The 17,572-nt window shown below is 33.7% G+C and overlaps 1 protein-coding gene across 1 annotated transcript in view; it reads left to right on the top strand.

Moving 5' to 3' along the window:
* The window catches only part of CSRNP3 (cysteine and serine rich nuclear protein 3), a 211,677-nt gene that overhangs the window by 22,395 nt on the left and 171,710 nt on the right, over positions 1–17,572 (top strand). Inside the window, exon 2 of the mRNA XM_023590486.3 lies at positions 1,438–1,608. The gene's annotated coding sequence lies outside the window, so the exon portion shown is untranslated. The remainder of the gene's footprint in view (positions 1–1,437; positions 1,609–17,572) is intronic.

Here is a 17,572-nt window from a genome sequence, read left to right as displayed (position 1 = left end):
TGAAAGACATTTCAAGTACTGTGTTGGGCTGATGGGGAAAATAAAATTCTGGCTACCTAGTAATCTCTTAACACTTCCAAGTCACAGATCAAAACCATTCTTTACCTCTCTTGTGGAGCCAGTCTAACTTGAGATTTAAATATAACCCCCCCAAAAAAATCACTCTTCAACTTTATAACAGAAAAAGAGAAAGGAAGTTGGAAAATATGAACTCTAATAATATAAAGGACTGCTTCTGAATATGAATGGCACATTGGTCAGATTTTAAAGTAAAGGCAGTGGTGAGTGCATGCAGGCAAAATGATCTGGACTTGAGGAACAGTTTTTGCCTTTAGCCTTGGTATACATTCTCTAGTTTGCCACAGTTCACATTACTGACTATCTGCTGTTGCCTTGATTGTGAGGCCAAAGTGTCATTTGCCATTTTTTATCATGCTTGTGTTATCATTTTCCTTGTGGTAGAGAAGAACTTCTTAATATCTGTGTACTAATAACAGTAGAAAAACAAAAGAGAAGACTAAGATGACTTCATGATTTTATTAAATCTGACCCTCTTTACTCAGAGGTTACCTGCCACTCTAGGAATTTTGTGTTTGCAATCCATGATCATTTTAACAGTTACTCTACAACTCTGAAAAAAATTGTTACTTTAAGAGGTTTAGTGATTTATCTAAATTGATATTTTAAAAATCTGAATAGATTTCTCTGAATAGATTTCACAGACCCTGTTGATACAGAGAATAAAAAGAGTTCAGGTAATCTTTTATTCAAGAAAATTTAGGGGCTCTGGTTTACCATGCATAAAATCTATTCAGCCAACCTCTTTGGCATTGGACTTAAGTATTCCTTGTAGCTGTGCTGAATTGACTGGAAACATGATAAGGCATCTAAATTCTGCAGGTATAGCCATTCCTAGCAACCAATTTGATTTTTGATGGACGAAGAACCCCAGGAAAGTAGATGCCTTTGTACATTAGAAAAAAGAAATCCCAAGCAAGATAGACATACCCTAATCAGTATGCTCTGGGTGTGACAGCATGCAAGTGAGTGATCTATTTCCTTCTGAACTCTAGCTGTCAATGACAGCACAAGATTTCTAGTAACAAATCAAATAAATGTATTTGACTCCTGTTTTGATGTTCTAAAACACTGAACCATATTTCCTCATGCGGCACTCTTATTCCATATTCTTAATTTTGACTTTTTTGTATAAGATATAGTTGTTGTCAGAATGAAAACACAAATGACATAATGAAACCTGATAGAATTGTTTCAATCAGTTTAAACATTATGGAAAGACTAATTTCTGCATAATATGATAATCTGTTATACGTGGTTCAAAAGATTACAGCCCCCCCCCCCAATGACTTTGAGATCTTGCCTGTGCAGTCAGGGGTCAAATATTTCAATGCTTCGTTGCTCCCATTCCTATTACAGGTACATGTGACAGCACTGCAGCTATGAGTGGAATTTTAAAGGGGAAGTTGGAAGAAATTGACGGCTCCTCACCCTGCTCCTCTGTGTGGGAATCCGATGATGAAGTTTTTAGCTGTGACGGTGCTGACAGTGTCGATAGTGTCACTTCATCCACTTCTAATCATTTTACCCGTGAGTTTCTGAAGCACTGTTTTAGGTTGTGCTTTAAATTTTGTCATCTTGGGGGTTTCAGCTTTATTCACTGGCTTATATTTGCTACCAAACATATTTGCCAAATGTGATATCATTTTGGCTAATTATGCCTCAGTAAAATACTGCTCATCTTGATGGAGTAAGGATACGAAGAGGCAGAAGTGAGTCCAACTGAAGGTAAACAGATAAGAACTGAAAATGATTTAATATGTATCTCCAACTTTCTGGAACAGATTCAACCTTTGGAAATGTAATCAACTGAGCTATTTTGACTTCTAATATTGGTCAGTGAGATATAGAATATTTGCAATGTTGAATACAACACAGTCACTTTCTAGGTGAGAAAATGATGTTTATTTTAAAAAGGAATGCTTCTGTGAAATAAGGCCAGGCCATGAAAACTCTGAGATTCCATATTTGCTTGGGTATAGTTGAACCTCAGATTCAAGGTCAGGTTTATGCAATAAAGTAAGAGCACTTTCTTGACATTTTTACTTCTCTTTTTTCCATTAAAATTTTTTATTGAAGTATATCATTCATGCATGAACATACATAAACACTAAGTGCATAGTAAAAGTTGTGAACTTGTACAATGAACATGCATCACGTCATACAGGGCTTCCATACATCACCCCACCACCATCACCTTGCATTCTTGTGAAACATTTGTAACAAATTATGACATACATCTAAGTACTAAATGTGAACCACATAATTTAGCTTAGTGTGATATGTTCTAACTTAAAATTCTACCCACTTTCAAATTTTCATTTCTTGTAAAATCTTGCACATGAGAAGGTTTTGAAATAGATGACCCTTTTCCAATATCTCCATGTCCAATCATCCCTAATAATTAAAGAAAAGAGGATCTCCATTTATTTTTTAAAAGAGTAACATCATGAAAAACAAAGCAAGGATAATAAAAGCTCCATGATTTCACGCACATTTCATGGGCTGAGTGAGTGTAAACTTCCTTTTAGAGCTCATTCCATAAGTAAAGGTAAAAATTATCCAATACAAAAAGATATCATTCAAAAGAGGCTATTTTCTTTTTATCACAGTAGTTTTTTTTCCCCTAGTATTATTTTTTCTGAGGCATTTGTATTTGGGGGTTTTTAACTCATGAAAATAGTCTTTAAAATTACCACTAAAAGTCATACAACTTGGCTCTATGACTCCTGAAGTTCCATTTTCAACCCTGTCATCCTCACCAAAAAAAAAAAAATTCAAAGTTTGGTTTGTTATTCATGAATCTCTCTCATCATTATTAAAAGCAATCAAAATAAAAGTAAGTGAAGTTTTATAAGCATTTTTAGCCTTTGTATTATTTATGTCTTAGAGTAGAAGAATCTAATTATTTTTCATGGACTTGGGGAAAACATAAAAAATTTAAGGAGTAAATTAAAGGACACTTGGGGAGAAGGGAAAAAATAACAGTTTTGAGAACAAGATTCTACAGTTACACAAAAAGTTTATTGCCAGACTGTGGAGTTTTGGGGGTGGGGGATAGGTTTTGAGATTTGTCTATAGCCTTTTCATAACTTCCTGTAAGTGACTGAAAACTTGTGAAGGGTGCAGATTTTGTCTTTAGCGTTTTGTTATCACCCATGGTTCCTAGAAGAGTACTGAGCATTTGATGATGCTTAGCATTTTTTATTAAATGAATTAATTTATTTCAGAAAATTATTTTACAATGGAGAAAATAAGTCTACTGCATGTTTTTTTTTTTTTAAGATTTATTTTTTATTTATTTTTCTCTCCTTACCCCCTTAGGGCACTCTTAGATCCATACCCTCAGGAGCAATCTTTTAAATACCCTTTCTGTGTACCTTGGAGAGCTCTCTTTAGAATGACCCTGGGAACTGCAGGAGCCAGTTTGTATTGCTCAATGTTTTTTTCCCTTTAGCCATTCTTGAAAAACAGTCAGATTCTAAGACCCTATTTCTATGAAATACTACCTCATCTAGTGCAGTGTTTTCCACACCCCTATTATTTTTTTTATAAATCTCCAGCATGCTTACAACCTCCTTAGTGTTTGACTCTTCTAAAGTCATACACTGACCTATCCTTGAAAAATCAATTGTACAACTTCTCTATGCAAGATATCTCTTGATTTCCATAGCCTGTGAGTTCACCAAATATGGCACAAGTAGCTTTCCAGTTGAAAGGAATGTTCTGGTGATTTAGGGTGGTTTGAAAAATTGTAGATCAGGCAGATGTTCTGAGCACCTGAACAGTTCCCTGGTAAGGTAAAAGTTTGAATGGAGAGTGATTTTACTTTTTAATAACTATGTTTATGTCTGGTTATAATTGTACTTTTTTGCCACCATGGCCAGATTCTATGGAGAAGACAGCATGTTGCCAGAGGGAAATCTTGGGCTATTAATGAAAGCACCTGTGAAGGTTGATTAGTGTTTTCCAGCAATCCTGTTAGTATATTTTTCTTTGTGAATTTTTGAGGTTTGTTTGATCCTCTTTTGTAAGGGAATAGTGACATGGATCATTGAACAACTTGTAATTGAGTGGGTTTTCAGAACCATGATTTGGGGTAAACAGTGAGGAGGAGGAGAGGAGTAAAGAAGAGTAGATGGAAAATGTGACATACAGGGGCATTTCTGTTATTGTAGGGTGACTCTTAGCCAGATCTCAACAACAAAACCTTATTAAGTATTTTATAAAGTTGGAAAAATTGAGGAAGAAAACCCATATTAATTTCTTCTAGAGGGTCTCATGCTCTGTCTATAAGAGAGGGAGACAATAGTAAGTATCAAACCTCATTTTGAATTCAAAGACTGTTAGAACTAGAAGGACCCTTGAGAGCATCTAGGTTGACTCCCTTATTTTACAGATGTGGGAGACTGAGGCCCAGGGGAGTAACTTGACAAGATTCAAAATGTGAGCTGGTCATATAGGACTTGAATGTTAGATTCCTAGAGTTTGCCTTTCTACTGTAACTTGCAACTCTCTGCTCTTCAGTTACATCCCTGACTACTGAGTGGCCCAAATCTTCAAATGAAAGACATGGCTGTAGCTTTTATGCCAGCTCCTCTTAGAAATATAAAATGAGTCCATTGTTTGATAAACGTAATTGCCTTTCATCTCTTGTTGCCTTTATCCCCCCACTTAGTTTCTGGTGAGCATGCTAGCATCCCCTGGCTGTAGATAGTGCCAGTCATAAGCTTATGGACAAATACTATAAACTAAATGAAATAGTGGGCAGAGAATTCAATTTAAGTATAAAAGAACAATTTCACTTCCCCTTTCTGTAAGTAAGTGATAGAGCACACTGTTGGGACTTTCCTCATATGTCACTGACATTGATAGAAATATCTTAAAGCAACCATGTTGTTTTACATTTACTTGAAGGAAATTGGTTTGTCTCGATGACATAATGCTACTTGTGATAACATGAAAATGCTACAATGAAAAGTAGGTAAGATGAAGTGTGCAGGGAGAGTCTTTAACAGCAGCTAACACAAAGAGGGTTATTTCATTTACTTTAGAAGTAAAAACCTCTATATATCCACTTTTGCCAGAGGGATGAATTGGTGTCCTGGATCCCCTGGGAAAAAAAAAGATAATTATATATTTCCATGAGTTGAACTCCAGAACCCTACATTACTTGTTCAATAATTCAGGACTTCAGAAACCTACTTACCTGGCATTTCAATTGGACTTGCTTAGTCACAGCTTCTGACTGAATGAAATAATTACATTCCATTTTACTGGTTAGGTACAGAGTTGGCTTTTATATTTGCCTGTTTCTTTTTAAGCCTTGAAAAAGTGAATATAAATTTGACTTTAAACGTCAAAGCACTATTTGACCGATTTTCAAATTAAAATGTATTTGTCTATTACATAGTGAATGTAAGAACACAGCTCATCACTGTTGTTCTAACTCAAAGGTAGCTACCCTGAAAAACTGTAAATATAATGGTAATCCTGGGCGTGATAACTGCACTGTCTGTCACATCATTTGAGGGGTAAGACTATTAGAATAACATCTGAAACACATCACAGAAAATCTTCCCATTTCCCACATCTATTATTTACTCAGGATGTCTGTAGGTGGAATTGATATTGTAGCTATATTTCATACAGAGCGCAAGAATTAACATTGCTATTAAATATTAAAGATACCATCTTCACATTAGTGATTAGGGTATTTTTTTCTGACAGTATAATTTATTTAGAAATAAGTCCTGGAGCGTTTGCACTTTATAAAACTTCTTGACCAAGAATCACATCCATATTTTCAGGTAGCCTCGGTGTTGTCACAGGTAATAAGTAAATGATTGCCCAACTGCAAAATATTGTGGCTTTGAAAATGGATCCAAATGAATTTAGATGATTGAAACTCTACTATCTTCAAAGTACCATAATCTTCAGGCTCTCACTTGAACACCAGAGGGTGACTGGCTTTATAAGCATTGTTTATGATGGTGATGATGAAATCATAGTGCCTGAAGCAAATGTCCTTGTGTTTCCTCAAAAAATTTTAAAATTCATCGTGCACATCAGACAGTCTGATGCTTTCTGACAGCTTGGGAGAAGTATGTTTGTGTGCATGTGAATGCAGAAACAAATTAACCCTGGCCTTAACTAAATAAGAGCCATTTGGTGTTATTTCTGAATAGGCTGCAGTATTTAACCCTTTCATTCTTGAAGGTGCATGTTTATACTCCCAAATTTGTCTTAGGAATTTGGGGGTAAACTGGGAATATTTGAGGGCCAAAGAGCTGTTTTACCATGTTTTTACATGTGCAGCCCTAATTATCTTTTCTAAATAGTTAAATAAGAATAGTTAAGTAAGTCTCAAATTTACTGAATTCCATTGAGTGTTGGACTAAGGTTTCAAGTACAGTTTTAAAATGTAATAAATAAGGAGATCAATCATAATAAATATAACCAAAAATAAATACTTGATTTTCAATCAAAGGCCAGCACATAAAAATTGGAAAGGCATTTTCTTTTAATGACATTTAATTTTCAGGTAGGAAAGTATTTGCAGTGAGTTAAAATAGAAATGGACTCCATTGCAATTTTTTATCATATCTCACAAATATTTATATAATAAGACAATAATAAAGATTGATTTATATAATTTATGATTCCAGGAGTTTGAATGCGAATTGGATGAAATTCAATTTACGTACTAAACTATTGAATCCCTTTAAGATCTGTAATGAATATTTGCAATGGTCTTAGCATGATCAAAACAAAAATCTATTAAAGTCATTTCCAAATCTATTAAAATAATTTCCAAATAAAGCTAGTGAAGATTGATAAAGGTAGTGCTAAAAGCAGTAGATATTTCTGATTGAAATATAATGGTGGGTCCCATTAATTGTGACATTGTAGAGATCTGAATTGCATGCAATGCCATATATTATTATGCCACAATTGGCTGATAACATTAGCAGAAATTCAATAAGATGCACATATTTTAGTTTTAAATCATATAAAAATTACTTTTAAATATTCAAAATTTTAGGATAATGAAATATTTTATCTTGAAATTTGCTCTAATGTCTGTAACTTCTAATTTTTAAAAATTCATATACTTTAAATCTTAACAATGCTGAGTTTGGGGTATTCAATTACATCTTCAACAAACTTAGTTTGGAAGAAAAATTACTCTTAATCTTAAATATAGTTAATTTTTCTAACATAGCCTGTCTTATTTTGTGATTTCCCCAAAGATAATCCCCATTATCTTCTTGCTATGTCAGACTTGACTTTCTGCCATTTGCTGTTTCTATGACAACCATCAGTTTGGTTTGTAGGAAATAGTAGATATTTTAAAGGTATATGTGTATCTATGTATGTATCTGTCTATTGATAGATACACACCTGCACATTTTAAGAAGTGTTTACTTATAAAAAGAATTGATAATAAAGCTGATCTTTATTTGTGGTAGTCATTAAACAGTACTATTATAAAATGTTATGCTAAGATCACGGCTACATAAGATATATAATATATATCATAGATTTGGCCTAGATTTTTAAAAAATATATGCATAAAGCTAAAGAAGCTACAAAAGAAAACCCAGGGAATAAGCTTTACTAAGTAATTTATGGACACTAATAATGAAGTGTGTATATTTTTAAATTCCCCTCAATATGAAATAAATTTTTCCAATGAAAAGTTAAAGAATGAATAGAATCCAAAAACGATAAACACAGCCTAGGCAAACATTGTTATTTTTAACAGAATAGCTCCTACATTTTAAGCATTCATTAACTGCAGCTAGAATATGGAAATAGTTTAAATTTATATTTATAATTATTTTGATTTCCTTGATGGCAGGGGCTGCATCCTTTATTTTCCTTCACATTGCTTAATGGTAATAGTCATAATAGCAAGCAAGCTTTATTGAGCATTTTATCATTTGCCAGGCATTGTGCTAGATGCTCTAAACAAATTTTCTCCTTTAATTCTCACAACCATGGGGCCTAAACAAACTTCTTTTTGATTGGCATGTTCCTGCCTTTTCAGGACAAAACGGTGTGACTTACTTGATGAAATGTTTTTTGTCATCTTGAGTATGAAATTGGTCAACTGTAATGCGAGGCTAACAAATTGTGTTGAAATTAATTAAGATTGTTGGATACAGTTAAGATCTCCTTGAACTGGTACAAATCCATAGAAAATAATGTTTTCATATCAGATGTTCAGATTTCATTTTGTAAAGTTTCCAATTTATGCATACAATTTTGCCGGTATGAGAGAAATCACTCTCTAAACTCCCTATATTATTTCCCAGCTTTAAATTAATTAGTAAATCAGAATTCAATATCTTAGGATTCGAATATTGAGATATCAATGCATTAGAACTTTAATTTCTTAAAAAAACTAAAACATGTAAAAAAAATTTTAGATTTAAGGATGATCTCCATGGTATTTTTCTTATAGTAAAAAATTCGATAGAATCTAATCACAATGGAATTGGTTAAGTAATGCATGGAAAACCCATAAAATGTCTATCATGTGATAAAAATGCTTACATTTACCTAATAAAAACATATTGATGTTTAAATTTTGCAAAGCTTTTTTTTGGTAAAGTCTCATATGCTGATTGTGAGTATAAGATCCAGAAGGAAAAATAGAAACATACATTCTCTATAAAAATACATAGAAAACTTTAAGAGAGATTTTCTCAGAATGGTGGAGTTTTGGGTGGTTTTTGTTATATATACATATATAAATTTATTTTTATATAGTTTATCCTACCAAGATTATTATTTTTCATTTATTTTAATAGCAGTCTAGAAGTTTTCACTAATATGAATACTGCTGTTAGGACATGCTTGCAGATAAATCTCAGCATAAGTTTCTAAAGGTGGAAATCATAGTTCAAAGGGTTCATTTGCCCTCTAGAAAGCTTTACCAATTCATATGCCTCCTTCTAGTATGTGGGTGTCTGTTTTTGCAAAACATTACCAAAACTGGTATTCTTGATAGATTGATTGATTGATAGCTAGACAGGATATTCCATTTGTGTTTTAACTTGGATTTCTCTGAATACTGGGAAGCTAATTATTTATATATTTACTTGTTTGCCTTTTTTGTGTGACTTGCCTATCCAGGCTCTTCTTTGATTATTAAGGTGATTTTATTTTTATTGTTTTTATACTAGTAAGGATTAATTACTTGATAAACACATATGCAATGTCTTTCCCATTTTGTCATTTGATTTTTAATTCCATTTATATTTGCCTTAGAAATTGAAAATGTTTATCCAGTCCAATATATCATGGATTTAGCCTTTAGGAAATACTAAGGAAAACCTCTCTTCCAAGATTAACTGTTCACAAATACTTTCTTTGAGCACTTTCATCCATTTCTATTATTTATGTAAATCCTTAGTCCTCTTGAAAATTATGTTGGCATATTCTGTGAGACTGGAAGATAATTTTCCAGTTTTTCTAAAATCATGTATTGAAAATACTTCATTTCCTATTGATTTCAAATTCTGTGCTCGTCTTACCCTTACAAACAGTGTGATCAGTGCCTGTGGTTTACTTTTTATTTCATAATCTAGATGGTTATTCCTAAACCAATACAAGTATTATATTATGGCTCTTAGTAAGTTTTATTCCTCCCTCACATGGAAGCTCCCAGCTTTGCATAATCCACCATTATGAACAGAAGCAATATGCTATCATACTCTTTAAAGCCTCTACAAGAGTCTCACATCATTATTATTTGAATTTTAGAAGAACGTTGTCAAGTTACCAAACAAACAATTGTCATGCCATTGGATTTAATTAAATTTATAGATTAATTCAGAAAATACAGCAGAACCAACATTTGTAATATTGCCTTTCCATTCCAGGAATGTTAGGTATCCTTCTATATTTAATTGTTATTTTGCCCTCAGTGGAGTGTTCTTATGGTGCATATTCCTTGCTGAGTTCCTGAGTTTTACAAATACTTTGTAATATGAATGGAATTTTTATTTTTCATGTTCTAACAAGTTATTTTGCATGGGGGAGGTTGTGCTCTGTGCAAGGATGGCAGAAGAAAGTGACTGTTGACTTCTGTCAGTATCATTGCATTTAATATTCACTGCCATTTGGCCTCCTTAACCCTAGAGTTTGCTGATTTTCTCCTGATCTTTCTTTGCTGGCCTGTGTTTCTCCACCCATTTCCTAAAAGCTGCCATTCCTGGACTCTGTCCTGGGCATGTGTCACTCTACACACTTCCTCTCCATTCCTGTGACTCAGATGACTACTTACTTATGCAAACAACTTCCAAGTTTTATCTTCAGCTCCAGACCTGAATGTCCTCCTAGATGCTGGATTTCTCCATGAGGGTATCTTACAGGAATCTCTATCTGAAACAACCTTTCTTAACCCCACACATCTGTTCCTGCTTTCTAATAGGCTATTTTTGGTACTAAAGAAGGTGTAGATTTTTTAAATGGAAATGGTTCCAGTGTGTGTCACCTTTAGTATGGCCATAGGATATCATTTATCCTACATTAAAGAGTTCCTTCCCTTAGAAGTTTTTATTCGATTATGAAATAAAGATACATCAAATCACTCATACCCACATACTAAGATAAACTTATTTTTGCTTTGACCTATTAATATGATGAAATGAAATGAAATTTTTCCTAATATACAATTATTATTGAATTTGACTCTATTTAGAAAAAAATCTCTTTAATTTTACATGAGGATCTAATTTAACTGACCAAATGTTTATTAAGGGACCTTTGAAAAGTATTCAAAGTAATTTTAAAATCAGTTTTAAAATATAGCTAAAAATACATCTCAAGTTCATAAAAATATGATAAACTAGTGGTACAAAAAAAAACTATCAACAATCCTTGCTTATTTGATTCTTCATTTTAAGTGGTTTTGAAGCTTTATCTCACTTAATCTTCAGCACGACCTATGAAATGAGTGGAGCTGTTGACTGCAGTGGAAATTATGCTGCTACAGATGAGGAAACTGAGGATCAGAAAGAATAAATAATTTGTCCAAATTTTCACAGCTCGAATGCCCTGAAGCTGGAGTCTAAAGTCAATTCAAACTCCAGAGCCAGCTTTTGTAATACCAACTGTGGTATATGCCATAAACTCGAACAGAAAATCACAATGAGCATTCCATTTCTATTCTATATAAAAGAAAGTGTAAATGCTTTCATAAATCCTACATTTAAAAATTCTGGATTAAATATAAGTGGTTCTTTACTCCTCAACTATATTAGTACTTGTTAGATTAAAATGAAAATGCCACTGGAAATGACAGATGGAGAGTCTAAGTTTAACCCACTATGGTAATTGCCACTAAAATTACTTCTGTTAAATACTGAAACTATCATGCCCTCACCCTTAGTATCCAAATCTCATGGACTAAAAGATAAAAATTCCTCACATTTAGCAAGATTCTGTTAAGAGTCTATGCATATGAGAATTATGGAGAACATTCTCATGCATTCTCATATGCATAGAGAATCTATACTGAAGATACATGGAATACAGGCAGAATGAAAATCATGGTCCTGTCCCAAGGAACTTGCACTCTAGTTGAGATATTCAGAATAAACATGAAACCATGCTGAGAAATATAGTTTTCAACTGATGCATTGTGTAGAGTGAAGGAAACTTTAACTCTGATATCCGGGAAACCTTGATCTGAAGAAACTACAACATTAAATGGAGACAGTTTTTGTGGTTTTAAGTTCATTCTTCAAACAAAGATATTTCTTGTTAATATCTTCAAGATTGAGTTAATTCTACATAGGCAAAATGAACAAAAACTGCTAACCAACTTTTGGTTTCTAAGGGTTTCAATCCTATTGAAGCAAAACCCATCAATTTCTATTTTCCACTTAATTAGGGAGTAGTAAAATAAGTACAGGCATTGCTTGAAGTGGAAGGAGGAGAAACTAGAAACATTATGTTCAGTACACATAGATATATACAAAGTTTGGTTGGGCATCCCCTACCTTTTTCACAAATAGGTTGAAAGATAAACCATCCCACTTACTTTTCAAAGAAAATCTCCCTTCAATTGTTGAGGTAGAATAAAAGGGAAGACACTGCTCTTTGTAGCATTCCACACCCTATCATTGCAAATTAACTTTAGTTCCTTTTCTGTTTCTTTGTGGCCAATTTTTGTTTTGATAGTCTCCATCTGGTGATGATCTGCTTTCTTTTTTGTAGTCTGATTACCAGGCATGAATCAATAAAGAATACAACTGGCTCCTCTATCTTAAAAGGCTGGGATAAATTATATTTCTTTATTCCATTTTTGCATTTAAATTTCCTATTTAAGATAAAAGCAAGTGAGAAAGAATTCATTCAGTAGCCATGGTCACCAAAAACCAGTAAGCATAACCAGATTCATTTAATTTCTTTTACTGGCAATATATAACTACAACAATTCTTTAATTGTATTCCTCTTACTGGTAATACTTAGTATATATCATAGTACTATTTTAGAATAGTCAAGTTAATAGTCACCATTCTATCAGTTCATTTTTATTGCAAGTGACAGAATCCCTATACTAGATTATAGTATATATATCATAGCACCATTTTAGAATAGTCAAATTAACAGTCACCGTTATATCAGTTCATTTTTATTGCAAGTGACAATATCCCTAATACTAGATTAAACAAAAAGACATGTCTTAATTCACATCAGACAAAAATGGATCCAGGGATCAAATGACAACCTGAACACTCTCCCTGTCCCCCATTACTTGGCTCTCTTCTCACTGTGGTAAGGTTTCATTTTCTTCTATTCCACATGGGATCATAGGATTCTGCCATGATCTGGAGAAGACGTCTGCCTGTATAAAGATATACACATCCTGCTAGCACTATGTTCTTGGAGTCAAGAAACAGTCACTTCCACCCCTAGCTCTAACACCTTAGGTCTGGTGGATTGTCTTAGTGTGTTAACTATTAGCTCATTTGTACTCAAATCCACTCTTTCCCTTGCCCTTGCAAATTCCAACTGCCTTGCCCACCGTCTTCCAGGTGGGTTCAGCTAATGAAAGGTGTTCTTGGGAGAGTGGGAAGAAGATTAAAGAGAGAAACCAGAGTGCTCTCACCTACCCATTAATGCTATAGGTGGTATTTCCAGTGGTGTCTGTACCTCCTCCATGGTTCCAGCTATTTGTCCAGTGGATCTTCCTGTTGTTGCTAATCACAGAATTGCTTTGTTTTCTCTATTTGGAAACTTTGTTGTTTCAACACCTTTGTAACTAGTTCTCCATATTAAATTCCTTCCATTGAACTATCTGGTATAGACTCTATTTTCAGAATTGGACTTAACTGATGACCCTAGCATAAGTCACGTGCCTTCAGTGAACCAATCACTGTGATCAAGAGGTGAAGTCTTTTGTTTAGCTAAGTCAGGTTCATTTACCTACTCCTGTGGTGATAAGAAAGGAGACATGGACTATGTTACCAGAAGAAAATGGAAGAAGGAAAAACTTGCTGGACCACTAGTGTAATGACTACTATATTAGTAATTAATTTTGATCCCCATAATTGTTAACACTGCCCAGAAATTAGTATTAAGTGAATAGTGGAAATGTCTCACATCAGTTGTTTTTTAAATTTGTGGGTATCCTCTCATATTTTGTCCTATTTTTTTCTTTTAATGAAGAGAACTAATATATTGAAGATCTGCTACATGGCACATGTTGTTTTAGATGCTTTACTTATCTTCCCTGTAAATTAAAAAAATTAGAGTTAATAAGCCCATTTGATAGATGAAGAAACTCACGTTAAGTAACTTGTCCAAGAGCATAAGGTTAATATAAGAAAGATGTCAAACTCTTTTTGGGCACAGGAATGTAGGTGCAATTTTAAATATGGTGGTCCTTGAAGGTTTCTCTAAAGAAATGATATTTGAATAGAGGTTTGATGAAGTGAGGAAATGGGCCTTGGACTCTATAGGGGTGGGGGGAGATTTTGGAGCTGAAGAATAGCAAAAACAGGAAAAGAAAAAGAACTTAAGACTTTTGTGGAGACTCAATGGGGAGTCAGTGGAGGAAGTAGGGAAACCAGGTAGCAGGTTAATGTCAGGTAGTCAAAGGAGAGATGTGGGGACTCAGACTAATGTGGTAGCTGTGGTGAAAAGTGGTCAGATTCAGGCTATATCTTCAAGGTCAAGCCAGAGAAGATGGTGATTATGTAGGTGGGAGGTGGGAGAGAAAGAGATGAATCATGAATGACTCTTAGGTTTTTGTTTTGGTCTTTTTTTGTTATAAACTTTTTATTTTGGAATTATTTGAATTTTATTGAAAAGTTGCAAAATAATACAAAGGGTCCTTGAATACCTTTTGCTCAGATCCCCTTAATGTTCACATCTTACACAACCATATTACTTGTCAAAACTAAGAAATTAATATCAGTACAGTACAATTAAGTAAATTATACACTCTCTGGGTTTCACAGTTTTCCCACTAATGTCCTGTTTCTGTTCCAGGATCCAATCAAGGATACCACATTGAATTTAATCATCATGTCTCTTTAGTCTTCTCCAATTTATGATAGTTTCTCAGTCTGTTTTTCATGATCATGACAGTTTTAAAGAGGCATGATCAGGTATTTTGTAGAATGTTTCTCAATTTGTTTCTCAATTCCTCTTGATTTCTCAGGATTAGACCGGAGTTTTGGGGAAGAATACCACACAAGTGAAATGCTCTTCTCATCAAAGCATAAGTACTTAATATTAACATGGCTTCTCACTGGTGATATTAGCCTTGGTCACTTGGTTAAGATGGTTTCTGCCAGGTTTCACCATTGAAATGTTAACCTTGTTCCTTTTTCCGTACTTTACTCTTTGGCACTGAACTTAGCCCACACTCAAGATGAAATCGTGGAGATAATAGCGCCACTTCTTGAAGGGGAACTATGTATATACATTATCTGGAATTCATTTGTAAGGAAGATTTGTCCCTTCTCCTCCATATTTATTTATTTAATCATTTATTTACATCTGTTGAGGCCTATAGATACCTATTCTTTGGTTCATAATCTAATAATACTGTTAATTTTTCCTGTTTAAGTTATTCCAACATTGACCATTGGGAACTCCCTCAGATTGGATCTTGTGTCCTTTTGACATTCTAGTGCCTGTGCTCCCTCCCTCCTTAACTTCTGATACTATAAGATGCTTTAGGCTCGCTCAGCTTGCGTTTTAACTGTCCCAGTCCTAGACTTGAACCTTTCTCCAAGGAGCTAGACTTTAAAAAAAAAAATTTATGCTAATTTTTGTTTTTAGAGAAGTTGTAGGTTTACAGAAAAATCATGTATAAAATGTATAAAATACATAAAATACAGAGTTTCCATATACCACTTTATTATGAACACCTTGCATTAGTGTGATACATGTGTTATAATTCATGAAAGAACGTTTTTTCTTTGGTAGAGAAGCTGTGGGTTTACAGAACAACTGTGCATAAAATAGAGGATTCCAATATACCACCCCAATCGCAACACCTTGCATTTATGGAACATGTGTTACAATTGATGATAGCACATTTTTATAATTGTACTATTAACTAAAGTCCATGGTTTAGCTTAGGGTTCACTGTTTATGTAGTGTAGATCCATGGATTTTTAAAAAAATTCTGTTATCATTTATACAATCTAACTTTTCCTCTTTTGATTATATTCAGAGATATATTACAGGGCTGTTAACTGCATTCACAATGTTATGATACCATCACCGCTATCCATTACCAAAACATTTATATCATTCCAAATAGGAAATCTGTGCATTATAAGTCTTAATTTCCCCTTCTCTATCCCCTTCCTATCCCCTGGAACCTATATGCTAGATTCTGACTCTATGACTTTGCTTATTTGAATTGTTTCAAATCAGTGAGATCATACACTATTTTTGTGTATGTCTGGCTTATTTTATTCAACATGATGTTCTCCCAGGTTCTTCCATGTTGTCGCATGTATCAGGATGTCGTTCCTTTCTACAGCTGAATAATATTGTGTGTATACACTACGTTTTATTTATCCATTCATCAGTTGATGGACACTTGGATTGCTTCCATCTCTTGGCAATTATGAATAATGCTGCTATGAACATCAATGGACAAGTATCTGTTCAAGTTCCTCCTTTCATTTCTTTTGGGTATATACCTTATTATAGTGGTATATATTTTCCAATTTGGATGCCTTTTATTTCTTTTTCTCCCTAACTGCTCTGGCTAGAACTTCCAAAACACTATTGAATAAAAGTGGGCACAGAAGACATCTTTGTCTTGTGGCAGATCTTAGAGGGAAAGCTTTTCAGTCTTTGACCGTTGAGTGTGATGTTGTCAGTGGGTTTTTCATATATGTGCTTTATTATATTGAGTAAGTTTCCTTCTTTTCCTATTTTTTTGAATTTTTTTATCAAAAAGGATGCTGGATTTTGTCAAATGACTTTTATGTCAATTAAGATGATCATGGTTTTCTTTTTTCCCTTTGTTTTGTTAATATGGTGTATTGTATTAATTGATTTTCTTACGTTGAATCACCCCTGCATACCTGTGATAAATCCTCCTTGATCATGGTGTACAATTCTTTTAATGTGCTGTTGGATTCAATTTGCTAGTTTTTCTTGAAGATTTTTGCATCTGTATTCATAAGAGAAATTGGTCTGAAATTTCCTTTTCTTGTAGTATCTTTATCTGGCTTTGTTATTAGGATGGTTATTTGCCTTGTCGTTAGGTCAGCATGAATTAGGTAGTGTTGCATTTGAGCAGTATTAAATTAATTCTTCTTGGAATGTTTGGTGGAATTCACTGTGAAGCCATCTGGTCCTAGGGGCTTTTCTTTGTTGGGAGGCTTTTTGGGTGACTGATCCAATCTCCACTTTTAATTGGTCTGTTAAGATCTTCTATTTCCTCTAGAGTTAGTGTAGGCTGTTCATTTGTTTCTAGAAATTTGTCCATTTCATCAAGGTTGTCTAATTTGTTGGCATTCAGTTGATCATAGTTTCCTATTATAATCCTTTTTATTTCTGTGGGGTCAGTAGCAATGCCCTCCTGTCCTTTCTGATTTTATTATTTAGATCTTTGTTTTTTGTCAGTCTATCTAAAGGTTTATCAATTTTGTTGATCTTTTCAAAGAACCAACTTTTTGTTTTGTTAATGCTTTTTAAAAAATTCTCTGTTTCATTTATTTCTGCTCTAATCTTTGTTATTTCTTTTTCTGCTTGATTTGAATTTAGTTTGCTATTTTTTTCTAGTCCTTCCAAATGTACAGTTAGGTCTTTAATTTTAACTTTCCTTTTTTAATGTAAATATTTAGAGCTGTAAATTTTCCCTCTCAGCACTGCCTTTGCTGCATCTCCTAAGTTTTGATATGGTGTGTTTTCATTTTCATTCATTTCAAAATATTTACCAATTTGCCATGTGACTTCTTTGACCCCATTGATTTAATAAAAGTATATTATTTAACT

The sequence above is a fragment of the Dasypus novemcinctus genome, chromosome 7 (assembly GCF_030445035.2).
Source record: "Dasypus novemcinctus isolate mDasNov1 chromosome 7, mDasNov1.1.hap2, whole genome shotgun sequence".
Classification (NCBI taxonomy): Eukaryota; Metazoa; Chordata; class Mammalia; order Cingulata; family Dasypodidae; genus Dasypus; species Dasypus novemcinctus.
The sequence above is the reverse complement of the archived record's forward strand: the minus strand, read 5'-3'. Positions and strand labels throughout refer to the sequence as shown.